A 20,607-nucleotide genomic window follows, 5' to 3' on the forward strand; every position below is an offset into this window, starting at 1 on the left:
TGAATGGCAGAGCAGACTCGATGGGCCAGATTGATTAATTCTGCTCCTTTGTTTTATGGCCTTATGTGTTTATAATGGTAATTTACATGGTGGTCTCTTTATTAAGTACAGTACCTCCTCTATTTAACTGGGTATATGCAAGGCAGAGGTTGATAGGTTCTTGATTAGTCAGGCCATGAAGGGATGTGGGGAGAAGGCAGGAGATTAGGACTGAGAGGGAAACGGATCAGCCATGATGCAATGGCAGAACAGACTCAATGGGCCAAATGGCCTAATTCTAGTCCTATTTCTTGTGTTCTAATGGTCTTATAAAGTGTTATTTGCACTCAGTACCTCTTCTACCTAATAAAGTGGCCACTGAGTATATGTTTGTGGTCTCCTGCTGCGGTAGCCCAACCACTTCAAGGTTGTGCATTCAGAAACGGTCTTCTGTACACCACTGTTGTAACACATGGTTATTTCAGTTACTGTCACCTTCTTGTCAGCTTGAACGAGTCTGGCCATTCTCTTCTGACCTCTCCCATTAACAATGCATTTTCACTCGGAGAATTGCCGCTTGCTGATGTTTTCGTACCATTCTCTTTTTAAACTTCAGAGACTGGTGCATGAAAATCCCAGGAGATCAATAGTTTCTGAGACACTCAAACCACCCACAATTATTCCATGGTCAAAGTCACTTCGATCGTATTTTTTCCTCATTCTACGGTTTCGTCTGAGCAACAACTGTACCTTTTGATCATGACTGCATGCTTTAGTGCATTGAGTTGCTGCCATATCAAAGTTCAAAGAAGATGTATTATCAAAGTACATATACATTACCATATATAACCTTGATTCATTTTCCTGTGGGCATACTCCATGAACCTATAGAAGAATAGCCATAACAGAATCAACAGGAGACCGCCCAACTTGAGCATTCAACTAGAATGCAGAAGACAACAAACTGTGCAAATACAAAAGGAAATAGATAATAATATTAAATAAATACGCAATAAATATCGAGAACATGAGATGGAGTCCTTGAAAGTGATTCCATTGGTTATGGGAACGTTTCAATGATGGGGCAAGTGAAATTGAGTGAAGTTATCCCCTTTTGTTCAAGAACCTGATGGTTGAGGGGAAGTAACTGTCCCTGAACCTGGTGGAGCTGAGGCTCCTGTGCCTTCTTCCTGATGACAGCAGAGAGAAGAGAACATGTCCTGGGTGGTTGGGGTCCCTGTTGATCGATGCTGCTTTCCTGTGACAGTGTTTCATGTAGTGCTCAATGGTTGGGAGAGCTTTAGCCATGATGGACTGGGCCATATCCATTACCTTCTGTAAGACTTTCCATTCCCTTCTGTAAGACTTTCCGTTCAAGAGCTTTGGTGTTTCCATACCAGACTGTGATGCAGCCTGTCAGTATATTCTCCACCATACATCCATAGAGGTCTGTCAAAGTTTTAGGTGTTATTCCGAATCTCTGCAAACTACTAAATAAATAGAGGCACTGCCGTGGTTTATTTGTAATCTTACTAACGTGCTGGACCCAAGACAGGTCCTCCAAGGAATTTAAAATTGCTGACCCTCTCCACCTCTGATCCTCCCGTGAGAACTGGTTCATGGGCCTCTGGTTTCCTCCTGCTGAAGTCTATAACCAGTTCCTTGGTCTTGCTCACATTGAGTAAGAGGTTGTTGTTGTGGCACCACTCAGCCAGATTTTCAATCTCCCTCTTGTATACTGATTCATCACCACCTTTGATTTAGTCTATGGCAATGCTGTTGTCAGCAAGCTTGAATATGGCACTGCAGCTGTGCTTAGTGTATAAATCCTAAGTGTAAAGCGAGTAGAGCAGGGGGTTAAGCACACAGTATTATGGCACTACTGTGCAGAAGGAGTTCAGCATGTTTGACTGATGAGGTATTTGCATTAAGGAGTAGGGGTACAGGTGAACCTAATAGAATGGAAACTGACCGTATTAAAATCTAGTGTGTACCAGGAGACCTTCAAAAATTATCTACCTGAGCATGATTTTGGCATTCTGGGTTGATGACAGTAAAACTTTAATCTTGGGAACAGAATGGTGGCAACAGGAGGACTTAATTAAGAAACAGACAGGTCCTGATTACAGAATAAAATGATCATCCACAAGACTAACAGTAAATCAGTTTTCTATTACAACAATAGGTACACATTATAATATAATTTACCAAGTTCCTGAAACTTCGATGCCAGCGGTTCTACATTCCATTTCTCTACTTCTGGCCGTTCCCTGTGTTCCCTGTTACCATATTCGTATAATCCACATCCCGATTTACAAGTTATTAGCTCTTTTTATTTTTTCCCTTACAACATACATTATCCACAACACCAGCGTTGCTGATTAGCTGGACTCTGAACACAAACACAAACACAAACACAAACACAAACACAAACACAAACACAAACACAAACACACACACACACACACACACACACACACACACACACACACACACACACACACACACACACTCTCTCTCTCTCTCTCTCTCTCTCTCTCTCTCTCTCTCTCTCTCTACTCAGTCATACTTTATATCACTTGTGCAGCCCCCCTGGCCACCCTCAGGGTCGCTCGGCTCGCTGTCGTCTAGGGAAACAGCCTCGGCCCCGCCAAACTGGGTAATTCGTTTGTGTGGATGCTGTGTGAGGTACCCCACCCTGCCCAAATAACAGACATTACACCAGATGCAATTAAATGATTTACAGTTTATAGACATCACTGGAACTATATAATTAAAAGAGAATAAAATATAAAAGGACAATAAAAGGCGCCACACGTATCAAAGTTCAATCTCTTCGTGCACAAAAACTATTGGAGCTCAAGGACCTTCTTCTTCACCCTGCGACCCCTCGGACCACCTCAACCGGCCGCCTGGGACCAACAACGGTGGTCGACCAGACGCTCCACACGAGTCCGCCTCCGTCTCCTCGCCGAACGTCCCGCTCGGGGTCCGACCCCGTTAGCGGACTCACAGCACCTGGTCCATCCTCTGTCTCGCTCTCCCGCCTTCTGCCCCCAAACCCCGCGCATACAGTATCTTCAAATACACCAAAACCATAACAACTATCCCAATTGGTTAATAGCACCCTCTTATCACCCTCTAAACCACAATAAGCTGCTAGCGCAAACTTTCTCAGCGTTAAAGCACAACAAAGCCGCATTCCCCAGATTAACATAACAAAAACGCCATTTTAATTAGCCTCCACAGTAACATAAAAATCGAAACCCCCTTACACTCTCCCCCCACCAAATAAAGTCATGTCCTCATGACTTCTAAATAACTCGCCACCCAGTCCTACAGACACACAACACACACATACACAGATATACACAGTGACAGTGCTCCCCAAACAGTGGACCTTACTCCCGTCCCACGGGCGCTAAATAGGCCAACCTATCCGGGAGCTTCTTAACCCTCTGAGACCTCCGTACCCCCTCACCTAAACCCACAAGGCTCAGACACTACTAGGGATACCTCGGGCGGGCTTGCTAACCCCTCTCTCACTCAGGCCACCACTACAGCTCGGAGCCCCCTGTCCCGTGGCCGGGGCCCCGCCTCTCCTCCTTCCTGATCCTGCCGTAACTCAGACTGCTTACAGCTAGCCCTCCCCACTACACCTGACTCAGTGGGAGAAGGGCCAAAGGTCTCTTCCTCAATCACGGGGAAGTTAGCGAAAGGCAGCATCTACCACATGTGCAGCACATCATCCTTCGAATCCCTATTCTTCCTCATTCCTTCGATCGGTAGCTGCTGTTTGAGTTTCTCCAAACTGAAACATTTAGCTGGGGCTACCCCTTCAGCCTCCTGCAGTCGAGACGTCAGCTTCTTCGGGGACTCCTTCAACTCTCGCCACAGCCTCAGCAGTTCTGACTCAGGGTTCCTGGCCATCTCAATCTGGGACGCAGTTACCCCACCAGCTTCTTCCACCCTGACCTGAAAAGCAGCAGTTAAAGGATGTTCAGCCTCCGGTTGTTTCTTCCTGAGGGCGTCTTCCAGGTCAACTTTCAGTTTTTCCACTTCATTTAAACTCGCGGTAGTCATCTTCAGGTTCCTTTCAAGCGTCCGCCTCCCTTTTCCGAGATCTGTCCTCCATTTCTTTAACTCCTCGGGAGTGTAGTCAAACTCCCCTCCCTGGGCTCTCGGTTTTCTGTTGACCTTAGTCAGAACACTTCCTTGATCTTCCCCAACTTGTAAATCTTCCAATCTGTTCTGAATGGACGTCTTGAGTTTCTGCTGATCCCTTCGAAGGTGGGTCATTGTTTCTTCTCGCTGGATTAATTCGTCAGTATATGACCGCAGTGCGGTGCAAATCCCCTCTCTTCCCTGTGTCTCATTCAGATTGACGACCTGGGTTTCCATCCCCCGGTCCACCACTGTCTGTCCCAACACCAGGAAGTTCAACTGGTATGTCGGGTCATTTTCCTCACATTGCACCAAACTCCTCCGGCCAAAAACTCCTCCACATTTGACACTTCGCTTCGGTCGCCCGGGCTCAGCCACTCGCCTCGCCTCATAGTCCCCCCAGGCGAATCCAAGCTCTAGGCGGTCATCCACATACGTCAAAACTCCACATACCTTCACTTCCCCCATGGTCTTCCTCATGCCCCGCGGGAAGGATGCAGGGGCTCCGGATATGCCCTTGGGCATCTTTTCGGATCGGAAGAATCCTAGGGAACTAATAAAGGCCATCTTCAGCTCAACAGCCGCACTCCTCAGGGTCTGGCAACATCCACCCCTCAGATGCAGCACATTAAACCACGTCGCATCATCCACACACACGCTGCCTTCATCTTCCACGCCGCCAGGGTCCAGTTGCCGCGACCTCTGTCTCACTTAGGTGTCTTCAGCGGTCAACTCCCCTCCCTCGTGGTGGTTCGGAGCATCTACTAAGAGGGTCTCACCCTCAGCTACTTTCCCCAAGCCGTACCACCGCTGGGTCTCATTTAAATTCGGTACTGGCTCAAGGCTGCTACACACGTCCTCAGAAGCAACTGGACACGTTGGGTGCCCAGAAAATGCCTCCATGAACTCCAGGGTCATTAACCAATCATCGTCTTCAGGATAATTACCGGCACTGGTACCCAAAGTCTCTGGCGCCCTTGTGGTTGTCAAGGATAAATGCTTCAGACACCGGTTGTAAAACGAACTGTACAACAACTTGATCTGTGCCCCGGGGTCGAGGATAGCTTTAGCATCGCTTCCCTCTATTCATAACGACACCCTGGGGCGTGGCCCCTCTAAGCCTTCAGGAATAGGGTCTTTTCCTTGCGGAAGTTCAGTGGTACATTGCTAGGAACGTGCTTCCCCAGAGACCGCAGGCCGTACCCCCACTGGGCCTCCACTAAGTTTCCCGACACCTCTCTGATCAGCTGAACAACTGATCCCCTGCAATGATCCCCCTAGCACTACAAGCAATTTAGCCGCCCTCCTCGCCAGAGAAGACACACTGAAAACTTTCCCCCCTCTTTCAAATAACTGACAGCTGTCACTACGGTGTAAGTGAACCTGACAGCTCTAACACCGTCACCAGACCGCCTACTCAAACTTTCAACCAATCCCTGTCGCTCTCCCTCAACCAAGCACTGCCACTCATCTAACAACTGAGAGATCCGCTCCGCCCACGTCTCACACGTCTCCGCCCCTCCTGGGGTGGACACTATCCCCAGTGCCAGGTGGAGCCTGCCAGAGCTACAACATTTATTCGCAGACTCTACCTCCAAATCAGACCACTCTTTCCTCTCTCTCCCAACTGCATGGACAGCCCCGAGTGCCACCTCTAACTCGTCAATGCTAGTCTGAACTCGAACAAAGACCGCACCCACAACGCATACAGCAATCAACAGCAAATAACCCACAGAGACACACATTACAGATTTAATCAGGGCACCCACACAGAATACCAACAGACTCAAGCATCCCGGACAAAGCCCCCACAATGCAGCCCCCCTGGCCACCCTCAGGGTCGCTCGGCTCGCTGTCGTCTAGGGAAACAGCCTCGGCCCCGCCAAACTGGGTAATTCGTTTGTGTGGATGCTGTGTGAGGTACCCCACCCCGCCCAAATAACAGACATTACACCAGATGCAATTAAATGATTTACAGTTTATAGACATCACTGGAACTATATAATTAAAAGAGTATAAAATATAAAAGGAAAATAAAAAGTGCCACACTTATCAAAGTTCAATCTCTTCGTGCACAAAAACCGTTGGAGCTCAAGGACCTTCTTCTTCACCCTGCGACCCCTCGGACCACCTCGACCGGCCGCCTGGGACCAACAACGGTGGTCGACCAGACGCTCCACACGAGTCCGCCTCCGTCTCCTCGCCGAACGTCCCGCTCGGGGTCCGACCCCGTTAGCGGACTCACAGCACCTGGTCCATCCTCTGTCTCGCTCTCCCGCCTTCTGCCCCCAAACCCCGCGCATACAGTATCTTCAAATACACCAAAACCATAACAACTATCCCAATTGGTTAATAGCACCCTCTTATCACCCTCTAAACCACAATAAGCTGCTAGCGCAAACTTTCTCAGCGTTAAAGCACAACAAAGCCGCATTCCCCAGATTAACATAACAAAAACGCCATTTTAATTAGCCTCCGCAGTAACATAAAAATCGAAACCCCCTTACACTTGTGCACAAGGGGAACAGTATGATCTCTGCCACCAGAAGTCACAACAGAAAATGCTCTTTTTATGCAAAATTAGCCAGCAGTTATGGATATTGACCATTTGATAAGCTGTGTATGTTTGAATTCCTTCCTTAAAAGATCAATAGCCATTCAGAATACACAGTACTGTGCAAAAGTCTTAGGCTCGGGTGCCTAAAACTTTTTGCACAGTTCTATATTTGTCGACGTGGAGAGGAAAGTTAGTTTGTAAATCTGGAAGGAGCAAAGGATGTGGGGAATGGTGAGGATGGAGCACTGCGGGAGAGGTGTTGGACAGGTGGCAGATAAGGAGTGCCAGGGGTGTGGGGGCTGACATTGGTGCAGACACATCCAGTCCTGAGACACCTGGCAAGGTCTCTATTTCCTGAGGTCCTTTAACATCTGCCGGACGATGCTGAGGATGCTCTACGAGTCTGCGGTGGGCAGTGCAATCATGTTCGCTGTTGTGTGCTGGGGCAGCAGGCTGAGGGTAACAGACACCAACAGAATCAACAAACTCATTCGAAAGGCCAGTGATGTTGTGGGGATGGAACTGGACTCTCTCACGGTGGTGTCTGAAAAGAGGATGCTGTCCAAGTTGCATGCCATCTTGGTCAATATCTCCCATCCATTACATAATGTACTGGGTGGGCACAGGAGTACATTCAGCCAGAGACTCATTCCACCGAGATGCAGCACAGAGCGTCATAGGAAGTCATTCCTGCCTGTGACCATCAAACTTTACAACTCCTCCCTTGGAGGGTCAGACACCCAGAGCCAATAGACTGGTCCTGGAGTTATTTCATAATTTACTGGCATAATTTACATATTACTATTTATGGTTCTATTACTATTTATTATTTATGGTACAACTGTAACGAAAACCAATTTCCCCCTGGGAGCAATAAAGTATGACTATGACTACTAAGGTCATTTGATTCCAAACAATTAGTTTATTGATCATTATAGAATGTTTATCTGGTGCTTTCTGCTCCTTCAACTCCCCCCTTCCCCTTTTCCCAACCATGATTCCCCTCTCCCTGGCCCCTTCCCGCTCTCAGTCCACGATAGAGATCCATATCATCACTTACATATGTCATGAAATTTGTTATTATTGTGGTAGCAGTACAGTTCAATACATAAAATTACTGTAGTGCTATGAAAATATCTCAGGCTCCCTAGCTACAGTTGAAGTCAGAAATCCACATACACCTCAGCCAAATACTGTAGATTTAAACTCAGTTTTTCACAATTCCTGACATTTAATCCTAGAAAACATTTCCTGTCTTAGGTCAGTTAAGATCACTACTTTATTTTAAGAATGTGAAATGTCAGAATGTAATAGTAGAGAGAATGATTTATTTCAGCTTTTATTTCTTTCACCACTTTCCCAGTGGGTCAGAAGTTTACATACATTTTGTTAATATTCGTTAGCATTGCCTTTAAATTGTTTAACTTGGGTCAAATGTTTTGGGTAGCCTTCCACAAGCTTTTCACAGCAAGTTGCTGGAATTTTGTTCCATTCCTCCAGACAGAACTGGTGTAACTGAATTAGGTTTGTAGGCCTCCTTGTTCGTACATGCTTTTTCAGTTCTGCCCACAAATTTTCCATTGGATTGAGGTCAGAAAATGATGTCAAGTCTGGTTTATCCTTGGGAGCAACTTCCAAATGCCTGAAGGTACCACGTTCATCTGTACAAACAACAGTATGCAAGTATAAACACCATGGGACCACGCAGCCATCATACTGCTCAGGAAGGAGATGCATTCTGTCTCCTAGAGATGAACGTACTTTGGTGCGAAAAGTGCAAATCAATCCCAGAACAACAGCAAAGGACGTTGTGAAGATGCTGGAGGAAACAGGTAGACAAGTATCTATATCCACAGTAAAACGAGTCCTATATCGACATAGCCTGAAAGGCTGCTCAGCAAGGAAGAAGCCACTGCTCCAAAATGGCCATAAAAAAGCCGGACTACAGTTTGCAAGTGCACTTGGGGACAAAGATCTTACTTTTTGGAGAAATGTCCTCTGGTCTGATGAAACAAAAACTGAACTGTTTGGCCATAATAACCATCGTTATGTTTGGAGGATAAAGGGTGAGGCTTGCAAGCCGAAGAACACCATCCCAACTGTGAAACATGGGGGTGGCAGCATCATGTTGTGGAGGTGCTTTCCTGCAGGAGGGACTGGTGCACTTCACAAAATAGATGGCGTCATGAGGAAGGAAAATTATGTGGCTATATTGAAGCAACATCTCAAGACATTAGCCAGGAAGTTAAGGCCCGGTCGCAAATGGGTCTTCCAAATGGACAATGACCCAAAACATACCTCCAAAGTTGTGGTAAAATTGCTTAAGGACAACAAAGTCAAGGTATTGGAGTGGCCATCACAAAGCCCTGAACTCAATCCTATAGAAAATATGTGGGCGGAACTGAAAAAGCATGTGCAAGCAAGGAGGCCTACAAACCTGACTCAGTTACACCAGTTCTGTCTGGAGGAATGGAACAAAATTCCAGCAACTTGCTGTGAGAAGCTTGTGGAAGGCTACCCGAAATGTTTGACACAAGTTAAACAATTTAAAGGCAATGCTACCAAATACTAACAAACTGTGTGTAAACTTCTTACCCACCGGGAAAGTGGTGAAAGAAATAAAAGCTGGAATAAATCATTCTCTCTACTATTATTCTGACATTTCACATTCTTAAAATAAAGCAGTGATCCTAACTGACCTAAGACAGGGAATATTTTCTAGGATTAAATGTCAGGAATTGTGAAAAATTGAGTTTAAGTGTATTTGGCTAAGGTGTTTGTAAACATCTGACTTCAACTGTATACATGTGTGCATAAGACTTTTGCACAGTACTGTAGATTAAAAGTCAATATAAAATACAAGCCAACACCCAATGATACAATGGGACACAGCCGGACCCGTGGACCTTGGCCCAATTAAGCAGTTGCCCTATTATCTGGTTTCATGGAAATAGTTAAAAAGGTTTAGAACAGACAAACTGAGTAACAAAATATGTAAATAAGTGAAAAACAGCACAGAACAAATTAGAGTACTACCAAGATTACTGCAGTACTATAAAACTGTGTATTAGTTCCCACTAGTTATCTACAGAGGAGTTCATCCACACTGCATTCTTTTGACTGTAAGTGAACAAAATCAGCACAGACTCCTAGTGCAGATAATGGTCTACATTCATGCAAAGCTGTCGATGACTGCATCCACCAAGTCTTCATTTTTATTCAAGCTAATTGTCGATACCTTCAAATTCTTCTTAGTTTCTAACTTGTTGAAGTAGTGAAATCGTTTTGTTTTCACTCCTGGCCATTTCTGGCATCTCCAAGCCTGAATGCTTGAAATCGAAGTGATCAACACAGTTCTGAATTGTCTTACTGCTTATTTCTCGCCAACTATCAATCTCAAAAATCGCTGATGCTCGAACATAAACACATGCAACTGGCACTATTTAAAATCTGTTTGCCTGAAGCACAGTGTTGTGTCTAACAGCCACACAAGTTCATGTGACTGATGCTAGTTAGAAACTGTTCAGCAATAGGCTCCTGCGCCAATGAGATAGCATAGTGTCCCAAATAAATGCTGGAAATCCCGGCTATTTTTTTGGGTTAGTTTTTGTTCTTTATGAGTTATCCCAAATAAGTGGCTGCCACGATTAAGCTCTGGACCAATTAACCAGAATCCACTGTACTTTGAAGTCAGTAAAGCAATTGTCTCTTAAATGTTTTGTATGCTTCACATCCTTTAGTCATGGTCATATCTCATTTCCAGTAAGTGAACGTAGGTCCAGGAACCTGTTCTGTAAATGTTTCAATGCTCAGTAGTTCAATTTAATATCAGATAATGTATGCAGTATACAATCTGAAATCCTTACTCTTCACAGGCATCCATGAAACAGAGAGGAAAAAAAACCCAAAGAATGAATGACAGAAAAATGTTCGAACCCCAAAGTCCCCCCTCTCCCTTCCACACACAAGCAGCAGAAAAAGCATCAACCCTCTCCCTCCCCTTCACCCTCCCTACACCAGCAGAAATATCAGCCCCCACCACTACACACCATGCAAGCAACAGCAAGCCCCTAGAGACTGTAATCTAGAGTCCATCAAAAACTATTGTCCATCCCAACACTTCGACATCTCCACAGGCTCTCTCAACAGGTTTATTGCTAACTGCCATTGAGAAAGCAAGCAATGGTAAGCTTCTTTCTTGAACTATTGTAATCCTTGTGGTGCGGCTACACCCACAATGCTGCTAGTCGAGAGCTCCGGGAGTCTCACCCAGTGATGGCCAAGGCATGGTGATGTATGTCCAAGTCAAGCTGATGTGGTTTGGAGGGTAACTTCTAATTGTAGTTTTCTGTGGCTTTGCAGCTTTAGTCTTTCTGGCTGGTAGAGCTGGCAGAAGAATTAATGCAACACACATCAAAGTTGCTGTTGAACGCAGCAGGCCAGGCAGCATCTGTAGGAAGAGGTGCAGTCGACGTTTCAGGCCGAGACCCTTCGTCAGGACTAACTGAAGGAAAAGTGAGTAAGGGATTTGAAAGTTGGAGGGGGAGATCCAAAATGATAGGAGAAGACAGGAGGGGGAGGGATAGAGCCAAGAGCTGGACAGGTGATAGGCAAAAGGAGATACGAGAGGATCATGGGACAGGAGGTCCGGGAAGAAAGACGGGGGGGGGACCCCAGAGGATGGGCAAGAGGTATATTCAGAGGGACAGAGGGAGAAAAAGGAGAGTGAGAGAAAGAATGTGTGCATAAAAATGAGTAACAGATGGGGTACGAGGGGGAGGTGGGGCATTAGCGGAAGCTAGAGAAGTCGATGTTCATGCCATCAGGTTGGAGGCTACCCAGACGGAATATAAGGTGTTGTTCCTCCAACCTGAGTGTGGCTTCATCTTTACAGTAGAGGAGGCCATGGATAGACATGTCAGAATGGGAATGGGATGTGGAATTAAAATGTGTGGCCACTGGGAGATCCTGCTTTCTCTGGTGGACAGAGCGTAGATGTTCAGCAAAGCGGTCTCCCAGTCTGCGTCGGGTCTCGCCAATATATAAAAGGCCACATCGGGAGCCTGTCTTCTCCTATCATTTTGGATCTCGCCCTGAAACGTCGACTGCACTTCTTCCTACAGATGCTGCCTGGCCTGCTGCGCTCACCAGCAACTTTGATGTGTGTTGCCTGAATTTCCAGCATCTGCAGAATTCCTGTTGTTCGCAGAAGAATTAATAATTGGTTTATTATTGTCACAAGTATGGAGGTGCAGTGAAAAATTTTGTTTGCTTGCCATCCAGACAGATTATTCCAAACACAAGTATGCTAAGGTAGTACGATAGGAAAGCACGAAACTGAGGAAGGATGAAGAGGAACCTCACTGAAACCTGATGAATGGACATTGAAGCCGCGATGGCATGGACGTGGAGAGGATGTTTCTTATCATAGGCACCTTGGAAGGTTTCCAGGGCACAGGCCTGGGCAAGGTTGTATGGAAGACCGGCAGTTGCCTATGCTGCAAGTCTCCCCTCTCCACGCCACTGATGTTGTCCAAGGGAAGGGCACTAGGGCCGATACAGCTTGGCACCGGTGTCGTCGCAGAGCAGTGTGTGGTTAAGTGCCTTGCTCAAGGACACAACACAGTGCCTCAGCTGAGGCTCGAACTAGCGACGTTCAGATCACTAGACCGACGCCTTAACCACTTGGCCATGCACCAACACATCCAGGTCGTTAATAAAAATCAAGAAAAGTAGAGATCCCAGAACCGATCCTTGTGGGACACCACTAGTCACAACCCTCCAATCTGAATGTACTCCCTCCACCACGACCTCTGCTCTCTGCAGGCAAGCCAATTCTGAATCCACCTGGCCAAACTTCCCTGGATCCCATGCCTTCTGACTTTCTGAATAAGCCTACCATGTGGAACCTTGTCAATTGCCTTACTAAAATCCATGTAGATCACATCCACTACATTACCCTCATCTATATGCCTGGTCACCTCCTCAAAGAACTCTATCAGGCTTGTTAGACACGATCTGCTCTTCACAAAGCCATGCTGACTGTCCCTGATCAGACCATGATTCTCTAAATGCCCAGAGATCCTATCTCTAAGAATCTTTTCCAACAGCTTTCCCACCACAGACGCAAGGCTCACTGGTCTATAATTACCCAGACTATCCCTACTAACTTTTTTGAACAAGGGGACAACATTCGCCTCCCTCCAATCCTCCAGTACCATTCCTGTGGATAATGAGGACATGAAGATCCTAGCAAGAGGCTCAGGAATCTCTTCCCTCACCTCGAGGAGCAGCCTGGGGAATATTCCATCAGGCCCCAGGGACTTATCCGTCCTAATGTATTTTAACAACTCCAACACCTCCTCTCCTTTAATATCAACATGCTCCAGAACATCAACCTCACTCATATTGTCCTCACTGTCATCAAGTTCCCTCTCATTGGTGAATACCGAAGAGAAGTATACATTGAGGACCTCGCTCACTTCCACAGCTTCCAGGCACATCGTCCAACCTTTATCTCTAATCGGTCCTATCTTCACTCCTGTCATCATTTTGTTCTTCACATAATTGAAGAATGCCTTGGGATTTTCCTTTACCCTACTCGCCAAGGCCTTCTCATGCTCTTTTCAGCCCCTTCTTAAGCACCTTTCTTGCTACCCTATATTCCTCAATAGACTCATCTGATCCTTGCTTCCTAAACCTCATGTACGCTGCCTTATTCCCCCTGACTAGATTTTCCACCTCACTTGTCACCCATGGTTCCATCATCATACCATTTTTTACCTTCCTCACCGGGACAAATTTATCCCTAACATCCTGCAAGAGATCTCTAAACATCGACCACATGTCCATAGTACATGTCTGTGCAAAAACATCATCCCAATTCACACCCACAAGTTCTAGCCTTATAGTCTCATAATTTGCTCTTCCCAATTAAAAATTTTCCTGTCCTCTCTGATTCTACCCGTTTCCATGATAATGCCAAAGGCCAGGGAGCGGTGGTCACTGTCCCCCAGATGCTCACCCACTGAGAGATCTGTGACCTGACCTGGTTCGTTACCTAATGCTAGATCTAGTATGGCATTCCTCCAGTCGGTCTGTCCACATACTGTGACAGGAATCCGTCCTGGATGCACTTAACAAACTCCGCCCCGTCTACACCATTGGAACTAACCAGGTGCCAAGTTAACCAAGTTAAAGTCACCCCTAACAACAACACTGTTATTTTTGCACCTTTCCAAAATTTGCCTCTGTATCTCTGCTGCTACCAGGGGGCCTATAGAATACCCCCAGTAGAGTAACTGCTCCCTTCCTGTTCCTGACTTCCACCCATACTGACTCAAAAGAGGATCCTGCTACATTACCCACCCTTTCTGTAGCTGTAATAGTATCCCTGACCAGTAATGCCACCTATCCTCCCCTTTTTCCCCCCTCGCTATCCCTCTTAAAGCACTGAAATCCAGGAATATTGAGAATCCATTCCTGCCCTGGTGCCAGCCAAGTCTCTGTAATGGCCACTACATCATAATTCCATGTATGTATCCAAGCTCTCAGTTCATCACCTTTGTTACTGATGCTTCCTGCATTGAAGTACACACAGTTTAGCCCTTCTACCTTACTGTCTTTGCACCCTTTATTCTGCTTCTCTTTCCTCAAAGCCTCTTTATATGTTAGATCTGGCTTTACTCCGTGCACTATACTTGCACTTCTGGCATGACCTTTATCCTCCTCCACTTTGCTATCTGCTCTAACGCTCTGGTTCCCCTCCCCCCTGCAATTCTAGTTTAAATCCCCCGGAGCAGCACTATTCTGCTGTCCTTAAATACTGGTTCCCTTACTCAACCTTTGGGTGAGGACAGGTACCCCAAGCTGAAGTGAAAACTTGGTGGGCAAGTGGAAAATGTGAAAGTGGTTAGAAAGTCACCTGAAACATTGTGAAAATATTTCTGAAAGCTTCCTGAAAATAAGCAGAGTTAAAGAAAGGATGAGTATGTTGTATTGCAATCAGAGTAGAGACTAACAAGCTGTCAGAATACAAAATGATTTGCCTTTGAAACGTACAAACATTTGTGAACTACAAAGCAATATAAAAACCGAGTACAATATGAAAATCACAGTGGGGTTTATTATCAGTGACACGATGTGAAATATTTTGTTTTGCAGCAGCAGTACAGTGCAAAGACATAAAATCCATACTTTACAAAAATAAATAATACAAAATAAATGTTACTGTTTTGCCTTGTTCTACCTCAATGCACTGTGTAATGATTTGATCTTTATGAACATATGCAAGACAAGCTTTTCATTGTGATAATGATCAACCAATACCAATACTAATGAGGTAATGTTCATGGGTTCATGGACCACTTAGGATGGCACAGTAACATAATGGTTAGCACAGCACTTTACAGCACCAGTTGTTATTCCTCTCCGTACCTTGTAGCACTTCAGGCAGCAATCTTGCTGCTACTTTAGCATTTGTTTGTCATTTAGAAGGATGGAAGGTGTGTAAGGTGCACAGTGACCCTGGCTCAATTCCCACTGCCACCTGTAAGGAACCTTTATGTTCTCCCCATGGTCGCGTGGGTTTCCTCAGGGTGCTCTGGTTTCCTCCCACAGACCAAAGACATACCGGTTGCTAGATTAATTTGGTCATAGTAAATTGTCCCATGACTAAACTAGGGTTAAATCAGGGATAGCTGGGCAGCACAGCTTAAAGGGCCAGAAGGGCCTTTTCCATGCTGTATCTCAATAAAAATATAATAAAAAATCATAAATCTGATGGCAGAGGAGAAGAAGCTGCTTCTGAATCATTGAGCCCACATCTGCTCCCTGATGGTAGTAATGAGAAGAAGGAACATCTTGGATGGTGAGGATCCTTGGTGATAGATACCGCCTTCTTGAGGTGCCACCACTTGAAGGTGTTCTCACTAGTGGAGAGGGTTGCGTTCATGATGGAAGAGTTGTATCTACCATCCTCTGCAGACTCTTGTGATCCTGTGCACTAGAACCTCCATACCCTGCAGTGATGCAACCAATCAGAATCTTCTCCTCCTAACATAAGATCATAAGACATAGGAACAGAATTAAGCCACTTGGCCTATCTAATATGCTCTACCATTCCATTATGGCCAATTTATTATCCCGCTCAACCCTATTCTCCTACCTTCTCCTGTTTGATGCTATGACTAACCAAGAACCAATCAACCACCACTTTAAATACACTCAATAACTTGGCCTCCACAGCTGTCTGAGGCAACAAATTCCACCCTCTTGCTAAAGAAATTCCTTCTCATCTCTGCTTCAAATGTTTGTCCTTCTGTTCTGAATCTGTATCCTTAAGTCCTAGACTCACCCACTATAGTAAATATCTATCACCTCCCTCTGATCCTCATCCCCACTTTTCTTTCTTCCAAGGTCTTCTGTCTCTTTCACCAATCAACTTCTCAGTTTTTACTTCATTCCTCCCCCTTCAGGTTTCACCTGTCAAATTGTGTTTCTCTCTCCCCTCCCCCCACCTCTTAAATCTAGTCCTCAGCTTTTTTCTCCAGTCCTGACGAAGGGTCTCAGCCTGAAATGTCAACTGTACTCTTTTCCATAGATGCTACCTGGCCTGCTGAGTTCCTCCAGTATTTTGTGTGTGTTGCTTGGATTTCCAGCATCTGTAGGTTTTATCTTCTTTATCACAATAATCCAAGTGCAGTCTGATTGATGCTTTATAAAGCCTCAGCATCATATCATTGCTCTTGTATTCTACTCTGTTCCATCATGCATTTGCCTCCTTTTCCACAGACTCAACCTGTAAATTAACCTTCTGGTAGTCTTGCATGAAGCCTCCTAAGTCCCTCTCAGTTCTGATGTTTGAACCTTCTCCCCATTTAGATAATAGTCCACACTATTGTTCCTTTATCCAAGATGCATTATTATACATTTTCCAACACTGTATTCCATCTGCCACTTTTTTGCCCATTCTTCCAATTTGTCCAAGTCCTGCTGCAATTGCGTTGCTTCCTCAGTACTACCTACCCCTCCACCTATCTTCGTATCATCCACAAACTTTACCATAGAACTATCGATTCCATTATTCAAATCATTGACAAACAATGTGAAAAGTGACCATCCCAATATTGACTCTTGAGGAACACCACTAGTCAGGGGCAGCCAACCTGAAAAGGCCCCCTTTGTTCCTACTCGCTGCTCCCTGCCTGTCAGCCATTTCTCTATCCATGCCAGTTTCTTTCCATAGGATTTTATCTTGTTAAGCAACCTCATGTGAGGTACCTTATCAAATGACTTCTAAAAATTTAAGTAAATGAAATCCACTGCTTCTCCTTTGTCCACCCTGGTTGTTACTTCCTCGAAGAATTCTAACAGATTCTAACGGGACCAAGCCAGAATCAAATGATTCTTGAAAGATCATGACTAATGCATCCGTGATCTCTTTAGCAACCTCTTTCAGGACTCTGGGATCTAGTCCAACTCTAACTGTGCTACAAGATCATCTGCCTTATTCCGTATACCGCATTCATTCAAATGTAACATCTTTAGTCCTGTATTCATCACCCCTTTTTGATTTTGCTTCCACGTTACACTTCAACTCATTACACTAACTACAATTTGGCCTATCACCTGTCTGTCCATCCTTACAGTCTCCATACATACTGCATTGACTTGTATATCAACTGCCCCATCCTCAGCTCTATCAATTTGGTTCTATCCCCCTGCCAACTTAGTTTAAAACCTTCCTAACAGCTTAGCAAACCTTCCCGCAAGGATTTTGTACCCCTTGGGTTCAAGTATAATCTATCCTTTTTGTGCTGGTCATACCTTCCCCAGAAGACATCCCAATGATCCAATGATCCAGAAATCATGCTCCATTTCCTCAGCCACTCATTTATCTGTACTATTTTCCTATTCCTGCTCTGACTGGTACGCGGTAGTGGGAGTAATCCAGAAATTACTACCTTGGAGGTCCTGCTCTTTAGCCTCTTCCCTAACTCCTTATACTCACTGCACAGGATCTCATCCTCAATTCTACCAATGTCATAGGTGTCAACGTGCACCTCAACCTCTGGGTGCTCACCCTCCCTCTTAAAAATCTTCTGCAGCTGCTCTGAGACATCCTGGACCTTAGCACCTGCAAGGTAACACACCATCCTGACTTCTCTTCTGTGGCAGCAGAATCTGTTGTCTGTTCCCCCTGGCTATCACTTTGCTTGACTTTCTCTTCCATGCTGAGCCTTAGAACTGGCCACAGTGCCACTCCCATGGCTGATGCTGCTGTGCCCTGATAAGTCACCACTCCCCCACCCCAACAGGGTCCAAAGGGGTATACTTGTTGCTGAGGGAAATAACCACAGGGGGACCCTATATTAACTGCTTACTCCCCTTGCTTCTGATGGTCACCCATCTACTATCTGAAGCCTGCATTCTGAATGTGACCACCTCAGAAAATGTCTCTCCTACTGGATGGTCCTGAGTGCATCTTGCTCCAGCTCCAGTTCTTTGATCTTGTTAATCAGGAGCTGAAGTTGGGTGCACCTGCTGCAGATGTAGTCATCAGACAGACCATTAAGTACCCTGAAATCCTACAGCAAAAGCATTCTATTACCTGAAATACCATCCTGCCTACATTTGCTATATCTCTAACTTCTCAAACTTAAGTCTAGCCTCTGCCTGTTCTCACCTAAGCCTGTTGAGCCAAAGCCTGACAATTCTAACACTGTCCTTTCATGCAATGGCTACTCTGCTGAAGCTTCACTTCTTTTTATTGGCTCTCGCTACATTAGTATTAAGCAATCTCCCGCTCTGCAGACAAGTTCCCACAGACCCCAGTAACTTTTTAAAACTGGTGTGTAAACTGTATAAGAACAGTTTCAAACTCACTCTGCGATCTCCCCCTCCAGAGTGCTTGGCAACATAACTCCAAATGAAGTAGAGTCACTTTTTTGTGATTGCAGCAATGTGTTGGGCCCAGGATAAATCCTCCAAGATGCTGATGCCCAGGAATTTGAAGCTGCTTGAAGCACAATTTAATCAAAGAAAGATAGTCTTTACTGAATGTCTATCCCAATTCCAATTAGGCCGATCTCCATCCTTCTCTCCTTCCCCAGTGACATAGCGTAAATTGTGCTCCTTCATTGTCTATACAAAGTTCAGGAACACCCTGATTGACGCTATTGTCACCACTCTACAAGCAGTGAACCCCAGAGCATACAATGGTGTTTTTTCTTCATAATACCCTTTTCATCTTTGCTTCAAAACTTTAAACCTGTATATTCTAGTCCGTGGAGCATAGACTAATGGGAATAAAAGGCACTGCCAATGTTTAGGTCAAGACCCTCTATAGGACATTGCAACTTGATGATGTGTCTAGACCCTAAACAATCTATTATTTTGTTGCCACAAATGATGTTCAACCTCAGATTCAGATTCAATTATTTATCTCATGTGCGGTACATTGAAATATACAGTGATTGTCAGTTTTTTGTTTCATGATGCTCAAATCTGCTAAACCGTGTCACTTGTGTTAACAACCAACACAACCTAAGGATGTAGTTGGGGCAGCCTGCAATTAGTTCACATTTTGGTCCCTACCACATTCAGCAGAACAACACAAGCAAAATCAACACAATCAACAACAAAACACAACGACAACAACAGCAAAACAAGCCCCTTTCTTAACCTGATGAGTTACTCCAGCAGATTGGCTTTTTCCAGCAGCTACTTTCTTGTGTCTCCAATGGAGCAGAAAATTCTCCTGCTTCCAGAATTTTCTATCTATACTTCCCTCTTGCAAGTCTCTTGTCCGCCCTCTCTTTGATCCTCACAATCTTCTTACAGCAAAATCAGCAGAACCTTCCACATACATCACTAACCACTCTTTGAATGTACCTGCAGTTTCATGGTGGTTTGATCTGCTAACCTGGCCATTTCTGTGGGATTTTGTTTTTCAAACACCTCCTGAGAACCGACACGAACAGTATCCACCTCATTTGCTTCACCATTCTTCTCTGAACCCCCATCAAAATATTCACTTGGCTTTGATGAAAACAATTTGGTTTTCATAAATCATGTTCAGATTTCACTCATTCACTCAAATTCTCCAAGTGTCTCTTAAAGTTTCCCCATGTTTGTCACTTTCTGCTTCTTTACTGTATCTACATAGTGCAGGAAGATAATGAGAAACTCTTCTTTAATCACTATTTCCTTGGCTATGGAAGACTTTTTGGTTAGTTTATTGTTAATTGTCCTTTTCTCATCATGCCTGCTTTGCTTGTCTCTTTTTTTGCCTTTTAACTCCCCTTTCAGCTCATTATATCTGGTACAGTCAGCTTAAATGTCAGATGAATTATAAAGGTGCCATTTCTTATGCATCCTTTGTTGTGGTTCCATTATTCTTTTCATTCAGAGAGATTTGCTTTTGATTTAACCCAGGCTCCTCTGTTAATCATGTTGGTACTTACAGCTGACTCTTCCCCACCATTGAAGCTTGCTTCTCTCCAGCTAAGAAGTTCACCATAGCTTTCTCCTTGCTTCTTTTTATTACTGAACTAAAACTCTCATGAGCTTTTTGAGTTTTTTTCTCCCCAATTCTGCCACTGACATTTGGTCCACCGGAGCCAGTCAATTCCTTCAAACTGGACACAGCACTGAGCACAGTAACCTGGACGATAATGCTTTCCAGCACCAGTTGGAAGATTGGGGTTCAAATCCTACCACTATCTGTAAGGAGTTTGTACGTTCGCCCCTGTGATTCTGTAGGTTTCCCCACTCATTCCAAGGATGTACAGATTAGGGTTAGTATGTGGAGAGGATGTGTCCTATGGTGGAGGAGTCAAGGTCCGGGGGCACAGTCTCAGAAGAGAGGGATGTCCATTTAGAATTGCGATAAGGAGGAATTCCTT

Source organism: Mobula birostris, chromosome 4 (genome assembly GCF_030028105.1).
Source record: "Mobula birostris isolate sMobBir1 chromosome 4, sMobBir1.hap1, whole genome shotgun sequence".
NCBI classification, from domain to species: Eukaryota; Metazoa; Chordata; class Chondrichthyes; order Myliobatiformes; family Myliobatidae; genus Mobula; species Mobula birostris.